This window comes from Tiliqua scincoides, chromosome 5, assembly GCF_035046505.1.
Source record: "Tiliqua scincoides isolate rTilSci1 chromosome 5, rTilSci1.hap2, whole genome shotgun sequence".
Lineage (NCBI taxonomy): Eukaryota > Metazoa > Chordata > Lepidosauria > Squamata > Scincidae > Tiliqua > Tiliqua scincoides.
The window spans coordinates 33,036,783-33,048,830 of record NC_089825.1 but is presented as its reverse complement, the minus strand read 5'-3'; positions in this window follow the sequence as shown (position 1 = coordinate 33,048,830).

Here is a 12,048-nt window from a genome sequence, read left to right as displayed (position 1 = left end):
TTAAATTTAATAATAAGTAATATAGTGTTTCAATTAACCCCAGGAAATCAAAATACAAGTGTTTTAGCTTTTATTTTGTCATGTCCTACATTTTTCTTGGATGTCCTATATTTTGTCCTCTTTTGTCATTATGACATCTGGTCAACCTGATTATGTATAATATTTAGAAATCAATGTCAAGGGCATGGAGGGCTAAAGTAGGTAGTGGCAGATCCATATCTCCCTGTTGATTCTCTATCAATTAAGAACCTAAGAAGAGCTCCGCTGGATCAGGCCAAAGGCCCATTTAGTCCAGCTTCCTGTATCTCACAGTGGCCCACCAAATGCCTGAGCAGCACACAAGACAACAGACACAACCTGCATCCTGGTGCCCTCCCCTGCATCTGGCAATCAAAGGCAGCCTGCCTCTAAAACCAAGAGCTTGCACATACCTACTATGACTTGTAACCTGTAATGAACTTTTCCTCCAGAAATTTGTCCAATCACCTCTTAAAGGCATCCAGGCAAGATGCCATCACTACTTCCTGTGGCAAAGAGTTCCACAGACAGAAACTGTGGGGGGGGGGGAGAGTTTTGAAGTTCGGTAAGATGGGAGGGAGAGGAAAGCTGAATCCTTTCTTGCCATCACATTTCGTCCCTGAATCAATTTTTCCCACTGCTGTCTTTCTGCTGGTGGCGGTCTGAGACTGGAAATAACGCCAGCCGGCTGGGATAAAGCAATTTTTGATGGAAAAGCACGGACAACACCAAAGGATCCAAGTTCCCTTTCCACCAATGTATGCTGCAACTTAAGCCCTTCCTCTATCTTCTTATTCTGTCAGAAACTGGCATAACCCCTCTTAGATTGTGCTTCCATCACATATCTAGTTGTGTCCCGGGTGTTGTGCATCCAGGACCGGAGGACTTCAGCCTGGAAACTGTGGTGTTATAGTATTTAAAAACAGGCCCACAATTCCAAATAATAAACTTATTTTGAAAGTATTGCATTGCCCCAGTACCCCCCACAAACAAGATAAGATCATCTGAATAACAGCATCAGGCCACACTTACTGATATTAGTTCTTCTCAACACTTCTCCATCCTTTAGTGCTGGCACCTACTTTGGGAGAGTCAGCTCCCAACTGTTGATTCTCCTTTGAGCATCACTACTGATTGCTGCCTGAAGTAATTTTCTGATGATCCCAGTTTTTCAGGAAGTCAGATAGCTGCTGATCTAGATTTTGCAATTCAAGCCTGAAGGCACTCTTCTTTCCATTCTATGCTGAACAGGAAAGGCCTTTAAGAGCAATCCAGAAGCATGCCTACTAATTCTTTCAATTGCAGAAAAAGTGGCCAGATTATCCACACAGGATGATTGCTTGCTTGGACTGCAATATCAATGGGTGATTTGCATATGTGAATAAACCATCACAGATCTAACTTCCATATCAGTTATATTTGGTAAGGAAACAAAGTCAATTTATACAAGCAGCTGCTGGTCAGGGAATGTAGAGTCAAGTGCAGAGAAATCAAGTGAGATACATGAATGTGCATATTTGTCTGCAAGAACAACAGGCTATGGTCAGGTGTTATTATTAGGCCAACTGGGCAGCTGCCTAGTGCAACAGACCTCAGATGGGCACAATAGTGACCTCAGAGGGCACAGTTTTAACCCACATGAAAATGCAACTGACAATTTATAGGTTTCTTTATTTTAAGATTGTAAAGATAGCCATACCTCAGGACTCTCATGACTATTCAAAGCCACTGAATATAGGCTGACCTTATACCCAAAAATCCCATGCAATACACTCCACACAAAATTGATTAAAAAGATATTTATTCCACAAATAACTTTACATAAGACAGAGCTAAGGGTTCACAGAGATTCAGTATATAGGCACAGAACCAGTAAAAAAACTCCAAAAAATCTCTAAAACCAACTCCCTCCTACCAAAGTACTGCAGAACCCCAGATTACTAAAAAACAAAATCAAACAAAAACTAGCAATTCCAGAGTTCAAGAGAGTAGGAAGGAAACCCAAGGGACAAACAGAAGAACAGACCAAAACTGGCTTCCAGATCCTCCATTTTATACCCCTTCCCTTTATCCTGAAAAGCTTATCTTGACCTATTACTCAGCTAATACACCAGCTGGCAACAATCACCTTCCCTACCAAACAGCAGGACAGAAAGAGGGCACAAATCCTAGAAACTTACTGTTCTTCAATCTTCCTTATATCCTCCTACTTGCCAACCTTGTACCTAATTCCTATATCTTTACAAAGATAAATATCACAACAGTGCTATGGAATGTAATTAATTATAAAATCTTATGGAAAAAAGATTTGGGGAAGTGTATGTAGTTAGTTTGCCTAGAGCACAAAATAACCTGGCACCAACCCTGGCTATGGCATAGTGTATGTTCAAAATCAATATATATATTTCTTTTTTTCAGTAGAAACTAACATTTCAGAATTCTGTTTCTTACAATATATAACGGGCAGCCCAATCCTAACTAAATTTCCACAGGACGATGCAGTGGCATCAGCGTAGGCTATGCTGCATCCTGCAGGGAATTTCAACTGCTGAAAGTTTCCTTGGGGTAGGGGAACATTTATCCCCTTCCCCTGGGGTAAGCCCCAGCAGCTACAATGGATCAACTCAAAACTGCGCAAGCAATATCACTGATTCAAGCCTGCATTTAAGCATTTTGGGGGATTAGGCCTGGGAAGGGAATTAGGATATGGTACATGCCAGTGCTGCCAGTCCCATCCCCCTTCTGAGCCTGATCCATCCACTCATTCCCCACCACCACCCTCACCTGCCCCTAGCTTGACTTACCTGGTCTGGTAGTCTCTGACCTTCCAGCTGATGTGCCAGGGAGGTAGAAGCGCTGTCACAAAGCACTTTACAGCACTTTTATGACAGTGCATGCCAAAACACTTGTTCTGCTGGCCCACCGGCTCGTTAGAATTGGGCCAGTAATGTAGCCTAGAACGATTTGGCACCAAAGAAAACAAAATGAAAACCAATTCTGTATGCAAATGCATGTGAAAGAGAAAGGAAACATTTATTAGAAGAGATTCCCCATTTATACTGATTGAACTGAAAACAGGAGTGTATTTTACAATCTAGAGATGTTTGGAATATATTAAACATACACTGGAAAAGAAGAATGCTATCTTCTGAAGTGTCGGGTCTTCTGTTTTGCAGCTCTAATGTATCCTTTATGAGCCCTTCCAACCCCATAGGCCTGTTGCTCAACCACCCCTTTTCTTTAAGTTCTTCAGAATTTCATGTGTAATACCATTTTGTATTTGCATAAGACTCATTCTTTTATCATGCTCCAGATTGCATTTTGTTCTGCTTTGAAGTGCACTGCAAGGTGCATTACTTAGCAGGGGGGAAAGGGCTGACTTTCGTTGTCACCACAACATGTAATGCAGTGAACATCACTGTATTGTTTGCAGTCATTTCTCTTCCACTATTTATTTTGCCTTTGGACTGAAAACTGGCTAGAGGTGCACCGCTCAGGTGACCTCTAAGAATACTGGTAGGCTCACATTTTGTTCCTTTCCGCTTTCATTCTACCATGTACCTTTCACTATAAGCAAGCTGCTTTTGCGATGACTGCTTCGCTCAATGGGGCATGTTTGCCCTGTGAATCCGAAGCATTTCTCGTGTTTTATTTGGGAGGCAGAAGAATTAGCTCTATGTTTTTGATGTACACTGAAAGCGAGAATTGCAGGGCAAGCCTCTATCATATTAATTTATACTTGTCTATGCATATCTCCCATTTCCCTCTAGATCTCCTGGGCCAGTTGGCAGGTGCTCAGAAAAGTATCGTTGCCCTTTGATATCTTGTGCCTTGGGCACATCAGGGACAAAAACCTGACAGATTTATAAATGACCATAACATTAACTGGGGAGAGAATTCTCTGCTATGATCTTTCCAGGGCTTATTCAGTGTATTTTTATATACACACTGGGAGGATGGATTATAGGTTTTTCCATTGCCAGAGTTTGCCAAAAGCAAGATTTAGTAGCTAGAGAAGTGCAGTAACCCAACTCCGCAGAACAGAGATGTACAGTGGGTGGGGAGACAGGAGAGGCAGAGCTTCCCCACTGGAATCCTTTGAAAAGCACTGCTGCTGCTGTGTGAGGTGCTGATTCGTACATGGATTGAGTGTGCTTGACACCTCACATGGCGGCGCTTTTCAGTTACTCCAGGGGGGAGACTCTGTCTCACCTGCCTTCCCACCCACTGCATGTCCCTGATGCAGAAACATATAAGAATGATGAACAATACTGCCCAACAATGAAACCATTCAGAAATCAATAATCATTTATTGTCAATGTCTTTCTGATCCCTATTATGTCAATGTGGAAAGGTATATCTATGATCCACCAGCATTGCTAGAATGTATGTTAGGGAAAGAGGGTGCACATAATGTGATACTTGTTTGTTTATACCCTGTTTTCCAGCCAAAATTAACTTCCAAAGTGATTTACAATTAAAATGCACACAAAACTCCAATAATAGAGATCCTGAGGGCATATGATACCAGTCTTACAGAAGCAGCACTTGATATCCATTAAGAGAATATTGTTGGTGATAATCTGTATCTCTGCAATAAACATCTATTATAGAGCTATTGTTCTACTCCTTGAGTTAACCTCTTAAAAAGAGCTGTACAAGAATAATCAGATAGAATTTTGGGCTAGATGATTTCTCTTTACAACAGGTTACCTCCAGTTGCATGGGATAATGTTAATGAATCAATAGAGCATTAATAGCATTGTGTACTCTCTTTCTTGCTACCAGTCTTTGGGTAGTTCAGATATTAGGAACTTTGAAGCATTAGGATAGATGTCCTGAGAAATCAATCAAATATTTTGATATTTTGTCTAGTTCCATGAAGATGGTCTGTTATCCGCCCTTGTTTCTTGTGGTGGGGTTTTTCCACAGGTCTCTGATTCCCAGGTGCAGCGGAGAGCGCCGGGACGAAGGTTGTGTCTGTCTTGTGTGCTCCCTGGGGCATTTGGTGGGCCACTGTGAGATGCAGGAAGCTGGACTAGATGGGCCCTTGGCCTGATCCAGCGGGGCTCTTCTCATGTTCTTATTTGCATAGTTTTCCCTAAGTACTCAAGGTGTTTTACATACATGATTGAGGGCCCAATCCTATCCAATTTTCCAGTGCTGGTACTGCTGTGCCTATGGGGTGTGCACTGCTTCCTGTGATGCACAGGAAGTCACAGAGGAGCGGAAAAGCGGAAGCGGAGCATGATCACCCCACTCTCCCTTTCCCTGACCTAGGGCGCCCTGCAGGCGCTCGCGCAGGGCTCCCCGCACACAGGGACGGCTGCTGCAGGGACTGGAGGGTGTACCCCAGTCCCTGCAGCCCTGTCAGAAGGGAAAGTGGAGTGATCCTGCTCCACTTCCGGTTTTGCGGAATGGGGCACGATCGCTCCGCTTTCCCTTTTCCTGACCTGGGGAGCCCTGCCGAAGGTTGCACAGGGCTCCCCGCACCCCCGGGAGGCTGCAGGAGGCTTGGGCAACTGCACCCAAGCCCCTGCAGCTCCCCTGAGTGGATCGCGCCGCTGCCTTCCCCCTGTCTCCTGCCTGCCCCCGCCCCTTAAGGGGGCAGAGGCCGGGACCCACAGGCTGGGGCGTCGCAACGCCCCAGTTTGAATACCACTTGACTAGGGCTATGGGTATGAGACAGTGGATTTTGTAAAGCCATGCAGGATCAGGTCCAGGTGGCTGGAGGCCCTTGGGCAAAGTCCTGTATGGGGCCTCTAATGGGTATTGGGCACCTGATCCCCACTCTCAGCCTTGCCAGTAGTAGGTGACAGGCCACAAGCAGTGGTGCTTTTCTCACCTTCCCCACTGGTCAATGGAAGCATTGACCTTACAATAACATTGGGGCCTCTGCAGAATGTGCTCATTTGTATGTGGGGGAGCTTGGCGCAGTACACAAGTCTCTTGGATAACTCACACCACTACTGCCACTGGAGGATTCAGGAGTTGGTCCGGTCAGGTGGGCCCCTCTGATATGTATGAGCATGGAGCAGCGCCTGATCTCAACACCACCCCTAAAGCCACCCAGCGAGTTACAAGCTGAGCTCTGAGCCAGGGTCACACTCTTAACTGCTTCATTTGCGTCAGCTTATGCAATTCATCTGCCCAATCACCAGACATTCAATTCAACAAGCGTCATTGTGAATGTGAAAGAGATCTGTCTCATTCCAAGATAAATCTGTTTACAGTTTCCACCATCTTACAAGTAAAAGATGAATCTTCTACTGTTTGTTGTTCTTCCAGCTCTGACAAACCAATGAGTCTCTTACTGAGAAATATGCACATCCAGATCTCAAAGTATTTAAACCTTTGGGGAAGTAAAAAAATGTCAGCTGTCACTGAGATGCAGTTGGGATAGAAGATCTGTCAGGCAAAATTCCAAGAAAATAGGTCTTTATAGATCAATGGCAATATTGTACCTGGAGGCAAATAGGAAGGCAATATAGACTTCAAAAAGCTTTTTGCTTGCTATGGCCAATACCACTAATTAATCAAGGAGACATATTTTATAGTAGTAGTAGCTGTAGACAGGGACAGGAGCATCTAATAGACACCACACTGCAGTTATTCAATCAGGATATCACAAAAGAACAGATAACTCTGACAAATCAGAGAGATGCTGACAGTCTTCAAAGACGGAGAGCAAAGTGACATAATTTTGAATCCATCCAGATGGTACTCCACAATGCCAATCTTATCAATCTTGTAACCTATCAGGATCATCTCAGGCTTGCCTGGACTAAACAACACACTAATGCTAGACACACCTTCTGCCAACAACAACAACAACAACTGATCTGACAGATCTCAGTGTTAGAGATGTAATCCTTGTTCCGGTGATGTTACACAACAAATGATCTTAAAATCTGAAGAGCTCTGTGTGTTTGGCAGGGAGGATCCTGGGAGGATTTCTGTTAACCACATTGAACATGTGGAACACATTGAACAAGAAAGGAGCCTCATGCTTTATTGGGAAGGCAGGACTGCCTTGGCTCTGAAACATTTGCAAGGTGCAAGTTCCAGTGATAGCTGAAACACTTCATAGGCAAATTGTTTGCATTTAGTTGCTGATTGTTTAGATCAATGGTCCAAAATTCCAAGCTGAATATGTTTGCAGCCTCCTACATTCATAAAGTATAAATTAGGACAATGTGTCATCCTTTCAGGATGAACATCACATCCATAAACACAGTGAATGATCTGCAGACATATTTATTCCAAGCTGCCATGAGAAATTACTCTTGCCTCAATCCAAAGATTGTTCATGTATTTGTAAGGGAAGCTCTCACAAACAAGCATAGACTTTCATGTCTGTGTTTGTACTTATATTCCTGGCTGCCACTGAAAAAACTTTGCATCAGAACTTAATTCCTGGATACTTTGGTTATTTCAGCAGGAAATAATGTGAGTAAAATATGATCCAGAAACTGGATGCATTTTGGGAGACTGCACATGTCTACTAAAAATCCGGTAATGGCCATGGCTTTCTGTTTGACACTCATATAAAGATCAACAGCCACAAAAACCCATCTATGTATAGACAGGCTTTCAAATTATGTAAAAAAAGTCATAGGAATTTTGAAAAGAAACATGGATCACCTCATCAAACCCCTTACCCAACAGTAAGGTGTCTCCCATATCTGTGGATCCCGTATCCACAGTTTCACTTATCTGCAGTTTGGCAGAAGTGGTGCTGCTGAAAGGGTGGCTCTGGGAAAGCCCAATTGTCACATGGGTCAGATAGGAGGTAAGATATGAGGAGACCTGCGGAAACTCTTTAAGGGAGCCCTTCTTCACAAAAGGTCATCTTGTTTTCTGTCTCCTCCATTTGCAGTGAACAGGAGAAACAGGTTAATGTCTTGCCTCCATATGTGTCACCCCTGCCCTTGAAGATGACATGAGGAGAAGGGTGAAAATAGCCTGGGGAGGAGGGACAGTATCTCCTGCCTTTTTGTTTCTGTTAATTCTTCGAAGACCAAATAAAAGATAAGTATTTAAGAGCCCCTTTGGCATGTCTGGTCTAAGGTGTCACTTGGTTTCTCAAGCCCCCTGGAGGTGAAGCTCTGGGCCACAGGAGAAGGAGATGATGGTGGAGATGAGATCAGAAATAATGGGTAGCATCCAGAATCATACTTTCTCTGAAGAAAGGATCCTTCCTCCAGAGCAAGCAAAAAAAATCAAATGGTACTGTACATCAAGAGCGGAACACAGGAGAGAAAAGATGAATTTTAAACAATTTCTTAAAGGAAGATAGCCTTTTATGAGACTTTTATGGTCTCTGCTACCTGTGAAGCAAAAGGAGAAAAGAAAGGAAGTTTATTTTGGTTAGTTATAAGTACTGTATACATCATATCTTTTTGCTACAGCTGCTTCCTCACAAAACAAATCTTTGTGAATAGTTTCATTCAAGGAAGCCTCACTTTATAATTGCCTTTGAAAAGGAGAATAGATGTCATCATGTCTGAAATTTTTCTGTGGGTATAGTTGGATGTGTATAAAAGGAAGAGGACTGATTGTCTGGCTGTGGCGAGACACAAGACTGCCAAGAACTGATCGAGCTTTTCTGCACAAAAGTGCTGCTGATACACCTCAGTTCCGCCCTGCAACATTCTTGCTATTCCAGAAAAGGGTGTGGCCAGCGAAAAGACAGGCAGGTAGTGATTGAGCTTCCTCACTGCTGGGTTCTGCTTTTCAACACCCCTGCAGTTCCTCTCTTGCTCTTCCACTGAAGCTGTCACCTGGGTGGCGATCTGGTGCCTGATCTTCCATTGTTGACGTTAGCGGTGTGGTTCTCATTAATTTAAATGGTACAGGTTAAAGCCTTGGGGATGCTACCTCCGGTTAAGCGCCAGTACTTGGGATTTAAGCCAAACGTAGCCCTGGAGAAGCCCAATGGGACTAAAATGGAATTAAACTGCACATCAGACCACTGGAGGGTACAGAAAAGTCTCCATTGGTACCAAGCAATTGTCTTTGTCGCCATCTCTGGGAATTCTAGTAAAGCATTATGAAAATGCTTGTGCAAGAATTCTCCTGCAGCAGAGCCTGCCCACAGAGTGCAAGGACTCATATGAAGCTAGTTTCAGATTCACGTAGCCTAGAGCGATCTGCTCTGGCTGGTGGTGACTGAGCAGGGTGGGCTTTCTTATCATTCTCTGCCTTGCTGACCCGAGTTCCAGGGGCTGATCCTTGCTGCATGCAAAACATGTATTGACCCACTGCCCCTCCCCCATGCCATTCATTTGAATTTATTGCTTCATTTTGTGATTGGAATCTAACTGCAGAGGGTCAAACTGCATATTAGAGCAAGCACATGATTCAAGCAAGCACATGAATCACATGCTTCCCTCCCAAAGCAGCCCCAGGGCTGATCATGATTTGGATTATAGTGGGGGGGGGGGGGGGGAGAAGTAGAGGGTCAAAAAAATCCTCATTCCATGGTGTGGTCCTGACCTGGATCATCTTCTCTGTGGCTGCTATTTAGGGGGGAATAAAACAAGCATGCAAGCACCAATCACTTGCTTGTCTTGACGTGTAGCTTGGCCCTGAGTTAGTATCTAGATGGCTGTGAGCCACACATTTGCTAAGGTGAAGTGCTTGCATTCAAGCAGCCTTTCAAACACTGTCAGGGCTGGTGGTCTTGATACAAGTAGGTAGCAATTAGGCAGGTGATCAATCCAGGAAGCAGAGAGGCAGGGCCAGCTCCAGACATTCTGCTGCCTGGAGCAAAAAGAAGAGATGGTGCTCCCTGCGATACAAAAGCAACAGAAAATTGTAGATGAAAGTGTTGGTCCACAAGAAGAAATATCCACAATTCAAAGGAGGGTGATGCTTGTTATGTGTTCTAAATAAAGTTGCACAGTATCAAAGAGCAGGCTTTTGAGTTTTACAGAACTCTTCATCAAGCAGTTGAAGGATGGAGGGGCAAGCATGTTGTAGAGACCCTAACTGTCAGCAGTTTGGAAAATATAAAGTAGTGCAAACAAATAAAACCATTTTCAAACACCCTTACTTATGAGAAACAACCCACAAACAAGCACTTACATTGTTTTTGGGTGTCCTGTCAGTTGTGCAGGAAACAAACACCTGACCACAACCACTTGCCCTTCTTTTTGCTCCTGTGTGCTGTTCATACACTTATAGTCCATGTGGGGAAAATATGTGCTACTTCCAATGGCAGGTTGGTGCACCTACTTGCTAATAAACTCTCAAGCTGGGGTGTCAATCTGCTTGCAGAGTTCCTTATAGTTAGGCTCCAGTTTAGCAATTTGAAATGCCTTGCTTGATGGGAACTCACATGAATCCTAGTGCGGGTAAGTTTGTATCACATTGTCATGATTAGTTGTGGTTTTGATTTTTGGACAGATGTTAGATGGACATATTAGGGCAATTGGATGTGTGCATGTACATATGTGTAAGCAATAGAAGATGGCTGAAGACAGCAGAGTACCTGACAATGTGTGAAAGTCAGGCTCCACAGGCTGATAAACTGAGTACAGAGCATGTAAGCAGCTGTATCACCCAGGGGTGCTTGGAAGAACAGGGTGTATACTAAGATATAGGAGAACGAACAGTGCAATCTTCAGGAGGCCCTGTACCAATGGACCAAAAAGAAGATAACACTGAGTTGTCATTAGCTGAAGGCAAGTTTTCAGAATGAGCTGCCAAGGAAGAGGGGTGAAAAGGAATATAGCAGAGCAGCATAGTGGAGATTACTGAGGCAAAATCAAGGCCAGTGTACATGCCACAACTCTGATCTCACTGGGCTACACTAGGGTTGGCTATTCCAGTTGTATGCCTTGCATAAGTATGCTTGGATAGGGACCAATTAGTAAAGTAACTTAATGAATGTCCAACTTTTCTGAAACCAAAATAAAGCTGCTCTTATAAGGTCAGCAGGCTGAGGTGTTGAGACTTAAGGCCCACATCAACCATGCAGTTATTTTGTGGGAAAATACATCAGTGAGCACATCTGTGAATTTCTGCCCATGTGGGCTTTGCAACCACCTGTTCACGGCAAGCCAGGGCATTCTTTGACGCAAAAGCTGCACTAGTCGGTCCTCTGGTACAGGTAGATTACCCCTTATCTTAACATCCAAAATCCAAACTCTTCAAAAATCCAGGCATTTTGGACAAGACCTTTTTTTTTTAACCCCCACCCTGCACCTGGCTGTTGCTACTCACGAACAGAGAACTTTTTGTTGGAGGCGGTTTAACTTTTGCACAGGTTTAGCGCAGCAGGTCTGCAGGAATTTTTCTGTGACTCTGAATTCTGTGATGCTGTGACTCCTGGGACTGTAGACATCCCTGGTCTAAGGCACCATTTCACCTCACAGGTATCAGACAACGGTGTGAGTTTTCCAACCATACATTCCAAACCCATGTGGAAGATTCCAAAGGCACATTTTAAGAACTGAAAAGGGTACTTGACTTATTCTATGGGGGGGGGGGGAGAATCACAGATCATGCATGGGTAAGGTAACCTGTGTGGGCTTTGCATCAAAACATGTGCTATATCTGTGGGAAATGCTGAAGTCCAAGCGGGTTTCTGCACATTTGTTGTGGGCCTAATAAGACTACTTGACTGTAAGGACTATAAAATCCCTGAGCTTGAGTTTGATCACCTCTGAACCAACCATGGAGGATTGTATTAATTGGGAACACTACTCAGGGGAAAGTGCAACTGCCATTCCTAATACATGCTGGAAAAACATCCACTGTTAGTCTGGGTTACTACAAAAACATTTAGGATGGGCACTACCAGTACTTATGCTAGTAGGGCTTCATCTGAAATTATCAGATACTGCACCAGTATCACTCTGGGAAGGACTGTGAGTTGAGTCCCTGCTTTGTAGGCAGAAAGTACCAGATACTTTCTTGGCCTCTCCAGGTACAGCAGAGAAAAATTCTTGTCTGAAACCCTGAACAGCTACTGCTCTTCTGTGTTGACAATACTGATAGACTGGGACTGATCATCTGACAGCG